Genomic DNA, 17,422 nt, shown 5'->3' with positions numbered 1-17,422 from the left:
TCTCAATCAACATGATGAAATGCCTCAACTTGGAGTACAAGTTTATATTACACTTCTACTGTCAGACCTTGAAATGTAGATATCACGTAACTTGCAGCAAACGTGGGTCACCTGATGTTATAGCAAAGTCTCTGTAGGAGATAATGACATGCTGAATATGGACCAAAGTCAGACATGCTGACTTTCATTTCTCAAAACAGAGTCTGGCTTTGGGAGTTCATGACAAAAGGATAAAAGTTAGACCTGGTGAAGAGATAGAATACAACAACATATGAAATACAAATGAATACAAGTATATACAAATAAGAAAGAACAGATAATGACAGACACAAAGAGAGAGTTTTAAGGCAAATTCTGAAAAAGGGTTGAAGAGTTGCACTCAAAAATAAAAATGATATAGGAGGATGTCCAAAGGTATAAAAATAATCTGGCCAAAGAGAAATGGTAATGAAAGACGTAGACACAGGTAAAAGTTCCCCCCAAAAAGTGTTCAATACCTATTGAAAGGATATATAGATAGGTCCATAAAAGGAAAAATTAGAAGAGAGGAAGGAGTGGTTAGCAAAGAGGGAAAAGGTAAAACCAGGCTGTCGGCAACTGTAAAGACTCAGAAAAAGAAAACAAGTTAAAGTGATCTAGAGAAAGGGTAAAGGGATATGCAGAAAGTGAGCTTGATTAAAGAAAGTTCCATAAAACATGAATGAATCATACATGAAGGGAAAAGGTACAATTCCGACCTGCAAAAAGAGAAAGGATAAAGATTGACTGACCAAAAGAGAAGCTTTTTAACGAAAACCAGAGAGAGTCTGAAAAAAGTGTGAGCAACAAGAGAAAAAGGTTAAAGAGAGATGTAGATAAAAGAGAGGAATTAAAAACCAACAAAATAAAACATTATAAACTGAGTATTCACTATAACAGTGACAGGGATGAGAGTATCCTCATTCTACCAAATTCAAGCCCTCATTTGAACTTCAAATGGTATTGACCTTAGCCCAATGTGCCTCTTCCATGTGCATGTTCCATGAATATTTCAAGCAGCGCAAGCAGGACTGACACATTTTTGTTTTCTTTCTCAGAGTCCCTTGCTCCCTGGGTCCTGTGGAGGATGAGCAGTGTCAGTCTTAGAGAGATTTCCAGATTTTTAAACCAACAGCCATACTTGCTTTGTCGAAAAATGTCGACCTATTGAGCAGCCATCAACTCCTCTCTTAGATCACCTATTTCCTACATGTGATTTAAATTAAGTGAGACTTATGGCATCAGATTCATTCACTTGCCTTTCGGGCACTGCAAGATAGTTTGCAAGGCTGATGGCAGGCCATACCAGATGCTGTCTTCAGAGGCCCTAGTTAAATCAGTCCATGTCCACCAAAGCAACTGTTTCAAAGTCATTTCCAGCACCCCTAAATTGGCTTGCTGCTCTCTACTGATGAAGGAATGAATGCAAAAACACGTCTAGAGTTAGACAACACTGCCTGTACAACAAATTGTAGAACTGAAGTAAGTGTTTTAATGCAATGCAATTTCCATGATGCCTTGGGGAACATTGAGTGCTGGGATGTGAGGCAGTGTGCACACTGTTTGAAAAGACTCCCTTGAGCTATGGAGCTGATGATCTTGTGTTGATGCACGGGTACCCAGTGAGTGGTAGAGAGACTTAAGATGACTTTGGGCAGCAGTTTCAGCACCCCCAAAATAACTTGTTTCTCTCTACTGATGAAGGAATGAATCCAGAAACACGTCTAGAGTTACACAGCACCAGCTGCACCAACAAGAGTGAAATATTGAAGACAAGTACTTAAGCAAGTGTTATCATGCACTGCATTTACCATGGTGCATTGGGGTAAATTGAGTGCTGTGATGTGAGGCAGTGTGCTCCCATCTCCTCTATGTTTCAAAGTCAGTCATGAGTTCCCACAGTGTGATATGCTGACCTTGAGGAGTTCTGAGACTGTCTAAGGACCTGACACACAATCAGAGGAATCCTGTCACCAGAGTCCCTCTTGATACACCATGTACTGCCCACTATCACAGGTACTTCAAAAGAAGCAAGCCTTTCCCACTGTCCGAAATGCTGACAATGATTTCAGAGCTGCAGGAGAACCTGTGAAGACACTGACAGGCCAGCAGAGGACTCCACTATCCAGAGCCCCTCATTCTACACCACACCCTGGTCACAATTATGGCTGTTTAAAAAAACTGAAGCAGAGTCTTCTTGCACTTTGGGACACAGAATTATGTTTAGAGATTGATTAGAAGCTTGCAAAGATACTGACAAGTAAGGCAGTTGATAACTCCATTTAGTAGAATCCCTCACTATGCAGACTCTGCCCACCTTCACAGTTCACAGTTGTATCAAAAGTGGAAGGGGTTACTCTCAGTACAGGATAATGACTTTGGGGAGCTGGTGGTGAGCCCACAACACAATGACAGGCCAGCTCAGGACTCTGGTCATCAAAATCCTGGGCCTCACTCACTGTCCCAGCTTCTTTAGAAGCAGAACGGAGTTCCCGTTGTGCAGCAGGATGTCTTTGTTTTAGGAGCAGATAGGGAGCTTTTGACGGCATTGACAGGTAAAAGGGGAACTTAAGTCAATAGAGTTACTTACACTATGTCAGACCATCACAACCGATACAGTCATTTAAAAAATGCCAGGGAGTACCTGCAATGCAGTTGTTGATTTTGTTTTGCAAGTTGAGGGAGCACCTGCAAGAAAAGCATGCACTGGCAAATCCAGCAGGTCTTTGCTAATTTTAAAGAGGAATTGGCATTTCCTCTTGCATGGTCTCTGAGTATTAAAAAGGTGCAATCAGTACTCTCTTGATGAAGGCTGTAGTACCTTAGGCCATTTCTAAAAGGTTCCTCATGCCAGAGACATGTTTATGATGTAGCAGGATGCAATGCAAACTCAAACTTACACAATTGTGCTTTTGTGCATGCTGATGTTTGCATGCATTAGTACTTGAAAGCTAGCTGTATTAGAGCATGAAAGTTATGGTTGCTGAAGGACAGCTAGCCAGTGAGGGGTGTTCAAGTGCTATTCAAGAGTGTGAGACTGCCATCCTATGTGGGTCCCAAGATTTGTATCAGTGCTGTGTGATTTTTGGTCTGTGAGGGGTGTGACAGTGTTATTGGCAGTGGGTGAGACCTAGTCTATAATGGGTGTTAGAGTATTTCTGGAAGAGTGGGACTTCCAGTCTCTGAGAGAGATGAGAGTGATGTCATTGGTTTGAGACTGACAATATGTGAGGGTTGTGTGTGATGTTAGTCTGTATGGGGTATAACAATGGGCCCAGTACTTTTTGTCATCTACTCTGAGGGATGTTAGGAGTACTGTCCATAATGCAAGGCTGCTGCTCTGGGAAAAGTACCCAAGTGCTTCTAATAGTGTGTGGTTTCTACTCTGTGAGAAGGGTGATTGCTCTCAGTGTGTGAGACACATGAAAGTTGTGTCGTTCCAGGGAACCCTCTTTCCTTAGGTAAAACAATGATTTTTCAGAGATGCTCATGGGAAAAAGTAATCAAGCCAAGGAATCTACATATGGGAGCCTTTCAAGTTCTCCATAACCACATTCACATGTCTTGTGTAAAAAGTATAATACAAAGATAGTAAAAGCACTCGTAAGTCATTGGAACATGACTCAACTTGTGTCTTCTAGACGGATTCTGTCACATCCAAGGTATAATAACTTCTGCAAGCTAATAACAGATAAATGCCCAATCGCAGTTAACTTTTTTTCTGAAGCATCGAACTTCAGTGGGCTTTACCTTTAAAGTGCATGGTTGTACAGTTGATTTTCCACCCACAAAATGAAGCAGCTCACAGCCTTTTGGGTAAGTGGAGCTTGAGAGTGGTGCCCTGTGTACGTGGGAGTCCTCCGCATTTAAAACCCCAGATTAAATAAAGAATGAATTGTGAAGTGTATGTCAACTACTTTTAAAAGTAGCTCACATCACAAGATGCAGTGGGCTGATACCTGTGTGAATGGACAAGCCCTAAATCCAATGCCTAAAGCCAGCTGAACCTCAGTAGCCAAGGGCTGAAAGGGTTTATCCAAAAAGTCCCCTTCTTGATTTGCATGTATATGTCTGTTGTGTGTTCTGTGTGTAGGGTAACTCATGACATGATCTCCCTTTAGGCAGCTAAAGCTGTTTGTAGGAGAGACCTAATGAGAGGTTAGCAGAGGTCTCAAGCCACCAGAATTACTTGTGCTTTTTCATACCCCCAACACTATTGCAGCCTCTTCTAAAGTGGCAGGGACTTCTCAAAGCATGGTAGGGATGAGGGTTCACCAAGTCACTGCCCTAGACGTGGCCAAAGGCGATCCCATATGTGGCCTGAAACATTCCAAAATCAGTGGGGTTGGTCCCATGCTCTGACATCTGCAGTATTATAGGCAATTGTGGCAAATGTTGCCCTTCGAATTAAGGCGTTCATTGCGATGGCGGGCGGACTTTGTCCACCAGCCACCGTAACGGTACTCAGGACCGACTGCCGGGGGTGCGGCGGTACCACCATGGCAATCAGGATGCCTCTGCCACAATGGCATACCACATATATTGCACTGTGGCTGGCGGTGCTGTAAGCAGCACCCGCCACAATGCAATATATGCATGTGGCATGCACAACGTGACAGGCACCCGGAATTCGGAATTAATGAGAGAACACAGCCCCTCGGTGAGGGCTCCTCGGGCAGTGGATCGGACAAAGCCAGTGGCAAGACGGTCAGTGCCTCTTCGAGCACCCTCCTTAGAGCCAGGCGAGACCAGTAGAACACAGGTCAAACCTATAATGGTGTCTGTGGGGACGGGAGAGGAGCGGGGGGGGCAAGAGGAAGGCGAGACTATACAAAGGGAAGTATGTTAAGGATACGGGGTAGGAACAGGGGACGGAGGAGCAGCGCGGGAGCCAAAGTAGAGAGCGGGACGAACACGGAAGGGAGTAAGGAACCTTTGGAGAGTAAGAAGTTGAAAATTAAAAAATTGCCTTATATGGGTGTGACAAAGCCTTTGGGGGGAGGAAAATTGATGAAGGGGTAGTGCTCAGTGGAGTGCTCCCCTGGGCATCCCATTAGTTGGAATGAATGGCCTCACACACTCTTGCGAGTGTCATGCTTCATCATCACCCGTTGCTCCTCGTTGGGCAGGCGGTGCAATGTCCAACGGGCTCACCTCTAGGAGGGGCTCTTTATCGGAGATCTTTTTTCCAACAGCCTGTGGGTGAAGTGCAAGTGAGGGGCCAGGTAAGAGGTGGATAGTGTGGGTGGGTGTGTTAAAATATAGCAAGGGATACCGGAGAGCAATTTATTCTGGTGGTTCCCCTACTATAAGTAAAACCAGTGGGTGGCCTACGATCGCCAGAAATTAGGTTCTGTATCACGATCTAGGACTACACAGCGTTACGTGAGGTCAACATGTTTCTCGCTTCTGCGGTTGTGCTGCGATTCTTCAGGACCTTATCTAATTTACATCTATCACAAAGGGGAAGACCTTAAAGTATCAACCTGTAACCATCAATTTGTAACTGTTGTACTACCTGGGCGTAACCGCTCTTGCCTGGAGGAGACAAAAGGAAGAGTTACCAAAATACAAGGACAACAATTATCCATTCTTGACCGTGAGCACACTGTGAATAGGTGAAGAGAAGTGACTAGGTGTCTGTGGCATTCTGTGAGCAGTGACCTGTAAGTGTCCACTTGATTCACATGTATCACAAGTCATCTCCAACACAGTAGAAAATTAATGATAAAATGAACTAAAGTTAAAATAAAATAAAACTAAACTAAAAACATGATAGCAGCAGTTATTCAATTCAAGGTGTTCAAATGTTGACCCCTCGGATTCATTGGATACTCACCTATAGGTCAAGGAGTACAGGTGTCAACAGTACCCGGTAGGTGTGGCATCAAGGGAGAGAACCAATAGGGGTTTAATGGCTATAGGGGAGACAAAGGCACCAATATCCAGAGTTATCAGAGAATCCCCAATGTCTAAACGTTTCTTAGGAGGACTACTGACATGCAGGTAGGTAAGCAATTGTATATCGTCAACTGCTCATGTAAAGGGATTGCCATATTCTTATTCAGGTTTCAAAAACATGGGCACATATGTCCGACATACAGCGTGGGCATATTAAGTTCTGTTTACCGATGCCAGTGACTACGTCTTACGTATTGGCCCTTGCATAGTGGCTACACCTTGCATTGAGCTGGTATTCAGAATAATGGAACTAGAGGCCACTCGCCTACAAAGAACCCGTGTGAGTTAGAGTGGTCATATGGCCAGGGGCGGTCATAAGTGGTTGCCTGAGTAGCGTGGTGATCAGAGGTATAGGTGCATACATGCATCTCTTATCTCAAGCTTGGTGTACACTCTATATAAATTTAGGTGCCAACACTACCCCTGCGTAGTTGACTGAGCAGCGAGGCAGTAAATAGTATACCGGGACAAAGGTGCATCCAATAACATACCACTGTATGCGTTCTATATAAAGCCGGTGCCAACACTCCCCCTGCGTAGTTGACTAGGCAGCGAGGCAGTCAATTGTATAGCGGGACAAGGGTGCATCCAAAAACATACCACTGTATGTGTTCCAAATATTCGACTATAGCACGGACTGATGTTGCGCCATACAATGTGCCCAGTATAAACATATAATCAGAGGCCCAAAGTGCCCGTTAGTAGTCAGCCATAGAGCGCCCGTCAGTGCTTAGGAAGCGGCTGGTGCGCACATCAGGTGCGAGGTGTCCGGGTCTCTTGGCTAAAGAGACTTAGCATAACGCGTGCCACTGTCTGTGAGCTGACTATTAAATTGTAGCGCGGCTCACATTGCATTCAGTTCACAACACACACACAAGGGCAAAGGAGGTTCTAGTTTTCCGCCGGCCGTGCGGCGGCCGCCATTGCTAGGGACGCGGCGCGCACCTCCAATCGAGGTGTCTCGGTCAAAACCCCCCGCCTGCCACGCTAATGCGGGTCAAAGAGGCAAAGCGCGCTGCCAACTTACTGCTCAGAGCCTCGGCCAGTGCTCTTTCTCCTACCCATCTCTACCGGATCCGGATAGTACCGGGTCCCCGGTCCACTGCTGGTTATGTTAGTGGTTCGGGGCGTCACCCCTGTGACTGGAGTCAGCCGTATGATTGTTTTCCAGGAAGGCCCTTGTGTGTGTGTTGTGAACTGAATGCAATGTGAGCCGCGCTACAATTTAATAGTCAGCTCACAGACAGTGGCACGCGTTATGCTAAGTCTCTTTAGCCAAGAGACCCGGACACCTCGCACCTGATGTGCGCACCAGCCGCTTCCTAAGCACTGACGGGCGCTCTATGGCTGACTACTAACGGGCACTTTGGGCCTCTGATTATATGTTTATACTGGGCACATTGTATGGCGCAACATCAGTCCGTGCTATAGTCGAATATTTGGAACACATACAGTGGTATGTTTTTGGATGCACCCTTGTCCCGCTATACAATTGACTGCCTCGCTGCCTAGTCAACTACGCAGGGGGAGTGTTGGCACCGGCTTTATATAGAACGCATACAGTGGTATGTTATTGGATGCACCTTTGTCCCGGTATACTATTTACTGCCTCGCTGCTCAGTCAACTACGCAGGGGTAGTGTTGGCACCTAAATTTATATAGAGTGTACACCAAGCTTGAGATAAGAGATGCATGTATGCACCTATACCTCTGATCACCACGCTACTCAGGCAACCACTTATGACCGCCCCTGGCCATATGACCACTCTAACTCACACGGGTTCTTTGTAGGCGAGTGGCCTCTAGTTCCATTATTCTGAATACCAGCTCAATGCAAGGTGTAGCCACTATGCAAGGGCCAACACGTAAGACGTAGTCACTGGCATCGGTAAACAGAACTTAATATGCCCACGCTGTATGTCGGACATATGTGCCCATGTTTTTGAAACCTGAATAAGAATATGGCAATCCCTTTACATGAGCAGTTGACGATATACAATTGCTTACCTACCTGCATGTCAGTAGTCCTCCTAAGAAACGTTTAGACATTGGGGATTCTCTGATAACTCTGGATATTGGTGCCTTTGTCTCCCCTATAGCCATTAAACCCCTATTGGTTCTCTCCCTTGATGCCACACCTACCGGGTACTGTTGACACCTGTACTCCTTGACCTATAGGTGAGTATCCAATGAATCCGAGGGGTCAACATTTGAACACCTTGAATTGAATAACTGCTGCTATCATGTTTTTAGTTTAGTTTTATTTTATTTTAACTTTAGTTCATTTTATCATTAATTTTCTACTGTGTTGGAGATGACTTGTGATACATGTGAATCAAGTGGACACTTACAGGTCACTGCTCACAGAATGCCACAGACACCTAGTCACTTCTCTTCACCTATTCACAGTGTGCTCACGGTCAAGAATGGATAATTGTTGTCCTTGTATTTTGGTAACTCTTCCTTTTGTCTCCTCCAGGCAAGAGCGGTTACGCCCAGGTAGTACAACAGTTACAAATTGATGGTTACAGGTTGATACTTTAAGGTCTTCCCCTTTGTGATAGATGTAAATTAGATAAGGTCCTGAAGAATCGCAGCACAACCGCAGAAGCGAGAAACATGTTGACCTCACGTAACGCTGTGTAGTCCTAGATCGTGATACAGAACCTAATTTCTGGCGATCGTAGGCCACCCACTGGTTTTACTTATAGTAGGGGAACCACCAGAATAAATTGCTCTCCGGTATCCCTTGCTATATTTTAACACACCCACCCACACTATCCACCTCTTACCTGGCCCCTCACTTGCACTTCACCCACAGGCTGTTGGAAAAAAGATCTCCGATAAAGAGCCCCTCCTAGAGGTGAGCCCGTTGGACATTGCACCGCCTGCCCAACGAGGAGCAACGGCCGATGATGAAGCATGACACTCGCAAGAGTGTGTGAGGCCATTCATTCCAACTAATGGGATGCCCAGGGGAGCACTCCACTGAGCACTACCCCTTCATCAATTTTCCTCCCCTCTTGACCGTAGTAGTATTATTATTATTATTACTCTTCGTCTAGGAACAACTGAGTCCCTTTCTTGTTAATCATTGCTACATGGGGCTCCGACTCATGTTGGACCTTCCATTCTAATTTCTTGGAATGGTAAATTGAGCCTTAGGATCAACTCTTGATCTGACTCTTCTACCCCCCCTTTTTGATACAAAGCCTTTGGGGGCTCACTTAATCCTGGCAAGCAAGGAGCATATTTGGAAAGGGGAATACGTCGAAATGCTGAAGCTTCTGCACAGGGAAGTTTGGTCTAAAGAGAGCTCAAATAAGGAGTAATATGAGTTAGCCAAGAGGCCTAAGGTGCCATTGATCATTGAGAATTGGACGGCAGTGTTTTTAATTTACACCAGCGTTTACTGTGAGAATTTCCCTGAGCGCTTCTTAGCCATTTTTAAATACATGGACGTAATTGGAAAGACACAGATCACGGAGGTGGCTACGCTTGGGCACAATATGATGAGGAGTTTCGGGCCCGTATGGCTGGGGACCCTGAAGCGAAGTGGGGGGAAATGGATACCGATTTGTGGCAGCACACGATGGGGGCTGCGTCCGGCGGTAAGACCATATTTATGGCTAGCGGTCTGCCGTTGGTGTATCGGCCATTTCAGGGGAAGCCCATCCATGGAGGGGTGGGTGCGCAGCCGTGACAAAAACGGGGGCAGGAGGCGCAAGCTGGGACTTTAACAAGGGCCTGTGAGCAAGGGAGTATTGCAGGTTTAAGCACGAGTGCTCAAAGTGTAGCGGTCGCCACCCCCTGGGTAAATGTTGGGAGGTAAAGCACAGGAAGGCCAGCAATGGCAGTAGCCAGGCACAGGGACATCAGGACAATCTCAGCAATACCAGAATAATGGGAGGCAAAGGACCTCAGGGTACTGTGTCCAAAGGCTTCTACGCTAGGCAAGTTAGCAAAGCTAGAAGAGGGCTTGCAGTGGTACAGGGATCTGAGGGCAAAGAGGGTGCTTCTGGTGGGGTGCACAGAAGGATTTAATCTGGGTTACCAAGGGCCACGTCAGAGGCGGTGGGCGGATAACCTAAAATCAGCTTCAGAACAGACAAGTTGTGCAAGACAAATTGAACAAAGAAGTGCGTGAAGGGAGAATGGCAGGCCCCTTTGATGATTGGCCTACTGAGAACTTGATTATTTCACCAATCGGAGTGGTGCCTAAAAAAGAGCAGGGTCAATACAGAATAATTCAGCATCTGTCATGGCCAGAGGGGTCTTCCGTTAATGATTTTATGGATGAGGAGGCAGCCTCAGTTTCACATTCCTCAGTTGACTTGGCCATGTCACTTGTGGTGACTGCAGGTGCAACTGCAGTGATGGCTAAATGTGACATAAAGTCGGCATTTTGGTTGCTTCCAGTCCATCCAGATGATTGGGATCTTCTGGGTATCCATTTCGGAGGAAAATGGTACGTGGACAAAGCTTTACCGATGGGTTGCCCTATGTCATGTGCTTTATTTGAATGTTTTAGCACTTTTTTGCAGTGGTACTTCACGCAGCACACAGGGTAAACATCCTTTACAACGCAACTTTTACCACGCAGTGCCTTTACGACGCAACTTTTACAACGCAAACCATTACAATGCATTGCGCTGGGGGGCGCTCTAGGATAGGGAATAGGTTTAATGTACTATCCAACACCTTCCCTACTATCCACGGGGACTGGAGTTGGAATAGTAAATTAAACTATTCACTATCCAGCCCCCCAAACCACTATGCGTTGTAATGGTATGCGTTGTAAAACTTGCAAAGTAAAGGTAGGCGTTGTAAAACTATGCGTTGTAACGTCATACATCCAGCACACAGGTCACACATGGGTGACACACTTTATTTTTATTTTATTTTAAAGGTTTTATATAGCGCTGGCTAGACCCAGAAGTAGTAGGGCACTTTACATGAGCATAAGATCATAGTTACAGGTTACATCGTTACAAAGGTTACACAATTATTAGAGCACGGCAACATAGTTACTTGTAAGGTCTAGATAAAACAATAAGCACAAATACCTAAGGGGGAAAGCAGGCAAGGGGAAAGATTCAGGGGAGGGGTAATGAGGTGGGGAAGAGAAGAGGAGGGTGACGGACACAGCATGGAAAGAGGAGGGGAAGGGCGACGGGGACACAAACCGGTGGACGAGTCAAAGCGACGTCCAAAGTCAAGTAAGCTGCGATCTCAGGGGAAGTGGTATCATCTTCTCTATCTCTGTTGTGGGAGGTTCCCTTTACGCAGTGGACTCTCTCAGATGGGTCTCTGGGACTTCAAGGCCTACACACTGGATCCTTCCCCAAAAAGGGGAGAGGGAGTGCTTTGGCAAAGGGTGCCATAGCATACTTCAGCTAGGAGTGGCTCCCTTGGCGCAGTGGACTCTCTCAGCGGGTTTGCTGAGACTCCAGAGTATAAATACTGGATCTTTCCCCAACAAGGGGAGAAGGAGTGCTTAGTCAAATGGCACAAAGGACAGGGGGCTAGGCAGACTAGTGGGCAAGGTGAGAGATTCAGGGGAGAGGGGAAAGGAACTAGGGAAGTAGACAAAGAGTGAAAGAGTACTAAATAGGAACACATTTAAATTAATGAGTTATTATATAGCGCTGGCTAGACCCAAAGGAAACAGAGCGCTTTACATGAGGAACAATAATGTTGCAATTTACAGCAGTTAAAAATTGCATAAGTTTCAAGAAAAGCCTTTGAAGACCATAGGGGACAAGGTGAATGGCTCAAGGAAGGGTAAGGGGATAGGGCAAAGGGGTAGGAGGAAGATAGGACGTAGAGATGAGGGGAAGATCTGCCCAAGGTCCGGCTGGGTAGGTGATGGCAGGAGGGGGAGTCCACAACCCATCTCCTCTTTAGCTATATGGTAGCTCCACCGGGAATCAGCCAAATCGCTTGGTCTCTACAGTATGGGGTAAGTTCCACAGGTTCCAAGCCCTGATGTGTAAGTAGGTTAGGGGATAGGTTCAAGGTCTGATCAATGTCCAATTGTTGTCCCAGGGAAGTAAAACCACGTGGAGGGAATCACTATGGAAGCCATCTTGGGGTCAGGCAGGAGACTGTAATGTACACTGGTGGCCATCTTAAGGTCAGGCATCTGGCAGTTAGAGTCAATATCCAGGACAGTGGCTGCCAGAGAATAACAAATCCAGCGTGCACACACCATCACACGCACAGACATGCACAAGCATATACACATGTGGGCACTCACTCTCATGTGCGCATATACGCACACACAGAAGACAGAGACATCCAAAAACACAAGTACACATAAAATCCCATGCTCTAGTACAAAAACACCCAAGTACATGCACGCGTAAACACCATAACATGCGCAGACATGCACAAGCGCACACAAATGCGCTCACACTCTCATACACACACAGACACACACACACAAGCACACATACAGAAACTACTAAAAAACACAAGCACACATACAATCACAAGCTCCAGAACAAAAAATACCCAAGGTCGTACACAGAGGTACATGCACACACACCATCACACGCACTGACATGCACAAGCACACACAAATGTGCGCGCACACTCATACGCGAACAGAGGGTGCACACAAGCACGCATACAGAATCATCCACATGCACAAGCACACATACAATCACATGCTCTAGTACAAAAACACTCAAGTACATGCACACACCGTCACACGCACAGACATAAGCATACATACAGAAATATCTGCGCGCACCAGCCACGAGCACACATAGAATCACATGCTCTAGTACAAAAATACCCGAGTACATGTCCACACGATCACACGCACAGCCATGCACAAGCACACAATCCCCGTGGGTCACTTATGCACATCGCTGGCTTGACTCTGGGCATACTCGCAAGCGTGATGACGCCAGGGTAGTGCTACCCCCCTGCAGGTGTCAATGTGGGTTCCAGGGACATTTGTGTTGGGCCCCTCTATCAGTACACCCTTTGCTCAGGACCCAGTCTGTTTTTGGGTAGTGTCTATATATTGGTCTAAAAGAGCACAAGTGAAAGGGACAAAGTGCACTCAGTAGCCCGTTCAAGATGGCCGCCCCATTAGCCGCATCAATGAGGAGTGCAGTGGCGCAGACCTTCTTTAATGTCTGTGCAATGAAAGGAGGGCAGTGGTGCAGTCCTTCTTTAATGTCTATGAAAGGAAAGGAGACTCCATGTTAAAGAGGGGTCCTAGTGTGGTGAAGGGGAGATGGCATCCACAAGATGGATGGCAACTAAATCCAAAGTGCCCTACCGTACTGGCCAGTTACCAGAGTGTGGGGGGGATAGGACCAAACAGTGAGTAAGGGGATAAGGCAAACCACGGTCAGAGAGAGCACACATGGGGCCCTACAATCTAGCCCAACCAAGACCTCCGGATGGCACTAGATCCCTGAATAGATCTCCCTCACTGGCCAACAGGGCTCTCTCCCATACCCTGCAAGCCTGTCCCGTGACACGCTCCCACTTCCAGAGGATGCCACAGTCAGGAGCGTGAAGGACCGGCCCACAATCACAGCCTAAACTAGGCTAGAGCGGCAGCAAACAGGCAGGCATGTACCCAAGGAGCCCGACAAATAGTGGGAGGCCCAAAACACATCGAGCAAGACGTCTGCTGTGATTATGCACACCGGTGCTGCTGGTCGCATCTATCGCAGGCGGTGAGAAACCTAACATAGGGCGCAGCGCCTCCTCGGGTACTAAGAAGGCGGCAGCACCCGTGACAGCGGGGCAGCAGCCGGCAGATCGTCTCCCCCGTGAGCAGCAGGGCAAGGGCCAATGGAGCTGCCAAAGAGGACAGCAAGGAGGAATGACCGCCCAAGGACCAGTGCACTCCTGGGGTCTGAAGCCAGCTCCTCGTCCAAAGGCGCAGAGGGTCAATCAGTTCCCTCCAAAGTGCGGACAGCAAAAGTCAGCAATAAGCACGGAGCCAACATTGCGGGTCACCCACAATCTTCTCCGGTCAGCAGATGGCTCTGTGCTACGACAATGAAGTAGGACAATCTTCTGCCCGCACCACAGCATCGAGGGGAACGACCGCCGCATCAGCCATAAGTAGAGCAGGTTTCAATCCCCTGCTTGTCGTATCCTCTTCTGGGTGCTCGTTATAGGTCCTACCAGCTCAGCGTCCACGCATCAAGTCATGCGCGCACTACTTGGACGGTTTCTTTGTCGGTTCACCGGGCTCCACGGAGTGGCCAGACAGCTCTGGACATGTTCCATGAGCCCATGGATGAACTGGAAGTGCCGTTGGCACCGGAGAAGACAATTGGTCCCTGTATGGCTCTGTCTTTCTTGGGGATTGAAACTGATTCTGTGGCAATGCAGGCTCGCTTGCCGGTTACCAAAAAGGTTAAAATGTTGGAACTATTGGACAGAATGCTGTCAAAGGAGAAAGTGACAGTAAAGGTCATACAGGTGCTCCTCGGTCATCTCAACTTTGTGTGCAGAGTGGTCAGGGCGGGGAGGGCTTTTTGTAGGCGGCTGGGGCAGGCATCAATTACCTCACCACCATGTTCGCCTGCCAGCTGGGGTGAAGGAGGATTTGCACATGTGGGCAGTTTTTCTACAATCTTTTAATGGAGTTCCCTTGGCAAGGGAGGAGGACGTCCAGATTTTTTCTGATGCAGCGGGCTGTGACGGCTTTGGCTCATACTGGCAGGGCAGGTGGTGTGCTGAGCAGTGGATACAACAGAGGAAAGGATGGTGGGAGGAGCAAAACATTCCTAGAGCTTTTCCTGTTACTGGTGGCACTAACACTGTGGGGTGAAGAGTTGGAAACACAAGAACACTGTTTCGTGTGGACAACATGGCGGTTTTGGAGATCATCAATAGGCAGTCTGCAAGAGATGAGCAAATTTTGAAGGTGCTGCATGTTTTTGTGCTAGGTTGCCTTAGACATGACATTGCTTTCAGGGCATTGCATATACCAGGTGTGGACAATTACATAGTGGATGCTTTTCACTTGTTCACAGTAGGGGAGATTCCGTGGACTGGCCAAGGAGCTGGACAGGACACCTACCCCAATGCCGGATCATCTTTGGTATGTAGGCAACGTTGGGTGTTACCACTGGTGGTAGGCTCTTTGTCGGCGTCTACATGGGGGGCTTATAATCTGGCCTGGAGGGATTTCCTGGCATCCGGCGCCTGTAAGGGATCTGAGGTCTGGCGGCGGACTGAGGACATGGTTCAATTAATCTTGGGTCTAATTGAAAGGGGCCGTTCAAAAGTTACCATCGCCGGGAAATTGGCGGGCATTGCTTTCATGGGGAAACATCTGTGGGGTTACACCCCGTCAGCGGGGGAAGTGGGGAGGAGGATGCTAGAAGGCTGGGCTGGGGGAGGGAGTATGGTGCATAGCCCCCTTCCATGGCAGACGCTAGCCCGATTACTGAAGGCTTTGCCAGCTGTTTGCAAGGCAGGGACCGTTTTGAAGCTTGTTTGTTCTCAACCCTTATGGTATGGATGTTTTTTGGGGCTTTTAGAGTTTCTGAGCTCTTAGGCAGCAAGGTTAAAAAGTATGTTCTTTGGAAAGATGTGGCCATTGAGGACAGGAGGATCTATATTTGGTTGGTCAGCTCGAAAACGGACCAGAGGGGAGTAGGAAAAGAGGTTAGGTTGGAAGCGGCTGTACCAATTGCTACCTGCCTGCTTCATTGTGCCCGCCATTGGCAAGCGGTGTCGGGAGGCTCGGGGGAGGACGTGGTCTTCAAGCATTACAATGGGAAGAGGGTGACAGATTACCAGCTGCGCATGGTGTTGCGGAAGGCTTTGCACAGTATTGGGATGGATGGGGCCAGTTATGGGACGCATCCTTTCAGGATTGGAGCAGCAACAGAGGCACATAACAGGGGCTGAACGCGGGGGGAGATAATGCGGCTGGGGCGCTGGTCTTCAGTCTGTTTTCAATGCTATGTAAGAAGGACTGCGGAGGAGGCACATGTGTCATTCTCCTCTTTGAGAGGCTCATTCTGTTTTTCTGATTACAGGTTCGGTGGCTGGGCCCCAATTGAAGGAGTTAACCATATGGATAGTGGAGCATTCTTTTATCAAATGGGCGCAGGTCCAGGCATGCTGATGGTATTTTGGTGCAATGTTGCGTTTTAATGAAAGTCGTTTTTTAATTGTCTGGAAGGGTAAAGGAGGGATGCTGTGGAAGGAATTGACACCGTACCTTCATAAATGGATGTTAAAGGGTCAGTGCCCAGATGTATTGTTGATTCACCTTGGCGAGAAGGATTTGTGCGGTGTGAAGGGGTAGTCTTGATGAGGGCTATGAAGAGGGACTTGTCACGTTTAAGGGAGCAGTGGTCGGGGTGCCACGTTTTGTGGACTGAGTTGGTTCCACGCAGAGTCTGGAGGGGCTCTTTGAACCCTAGGACCATTGGTAGGGTGCGGAGGAAGGTGAATTCTGAAATGTCGAGATTCTGTTGTCACCTAGGATTTGGAAGAGTGACACACAGGGGCATACGCTTTGAGGCATTGGAATTTTTCAGGGATGACGGAGTGCATCTATCTAGGCTGGGAATGTACCTCTATTTGCTTGAGATCAGAGATTTGTTGTTGAGATGTTTGAAAGTTCAGACACATCAATATTAGACAGACCGCAGTTAGCCTAATTGGGGGGGCAGAAAGGGGGCGTAGTTTCTCTCCCCCTCGCTTTCTGGGCAGCGGGGGTTGGCAGAGGTTTTTTGGTTATTGTTAGAGTTGGGTTATCGACAAGGAGAGGGTAGGCAGGTTAATTTATAGTTTGGTTACACATGTTCGGTGATTGACAGTTGTAAAGAGGCAGGAAGGGGAGATTGTTTAACGGATGGGTTGAATTGATGGGGTAATAATTGATGCATTGTTTTGTATTGTTTGTAATGTTGTAATGTACGGAAGGGGCGGGTTGAAGGAAATTTTAAGGGGGGGCGGGTTAAGGGTCAGGTCTACGGTTGATCAGTGAGGTTTAGTTGTGTAAGGCGTTTGCCGAGGACTTATAATGTTATGTGCACCTGTTTCAATAAAGCGGCCATTTACACGCAATACTGATAGAATAAAGATTTTACAGTGAATCATATTAATTAATCTTTGTGACAGAAAGTAGAGAGCTGCTTAAAATAAGGGAAATAGAGAAGACTAAAACAATTTATTTCTGTTGTAAGATGTTCCCAAGATAAGAGGGAAAATCAAAGGAGAAAAATAAGAAAAATATCCCCATACCACTACCTGAAAAATAAGGTACTTTACATATGGGAGGGTAATAAGGAGCCCAAAAAGAAGGACAAGGGGTCCTAATCCTGAAGAAGTCCGGTAGACCCATCAGGGGCACAAGGAGGGCTGAAACATGTTACTAATCTAACAACACTATATGAAGGGGGTATGGTCACTAAATAACCAATACATCCTCCAGATATTT

Source organism: Lissotriton helveticus, chromosome 8 (assembly GCF_964261635.1).
Source record: "Lissotriton helveticus chromosome 8, aLisHel1.1, whole genome shotgun sequence".
In the NCBI taxonomy this organism is placed as follows: Eukaryota; Metazoa; Chordata; class Amphibia; order Caudata; family Salamandridae; genus Lissotriton; species Lissotriton helveticus.
Note: the sequence above shows the minus strand (reverse complement) of the source record.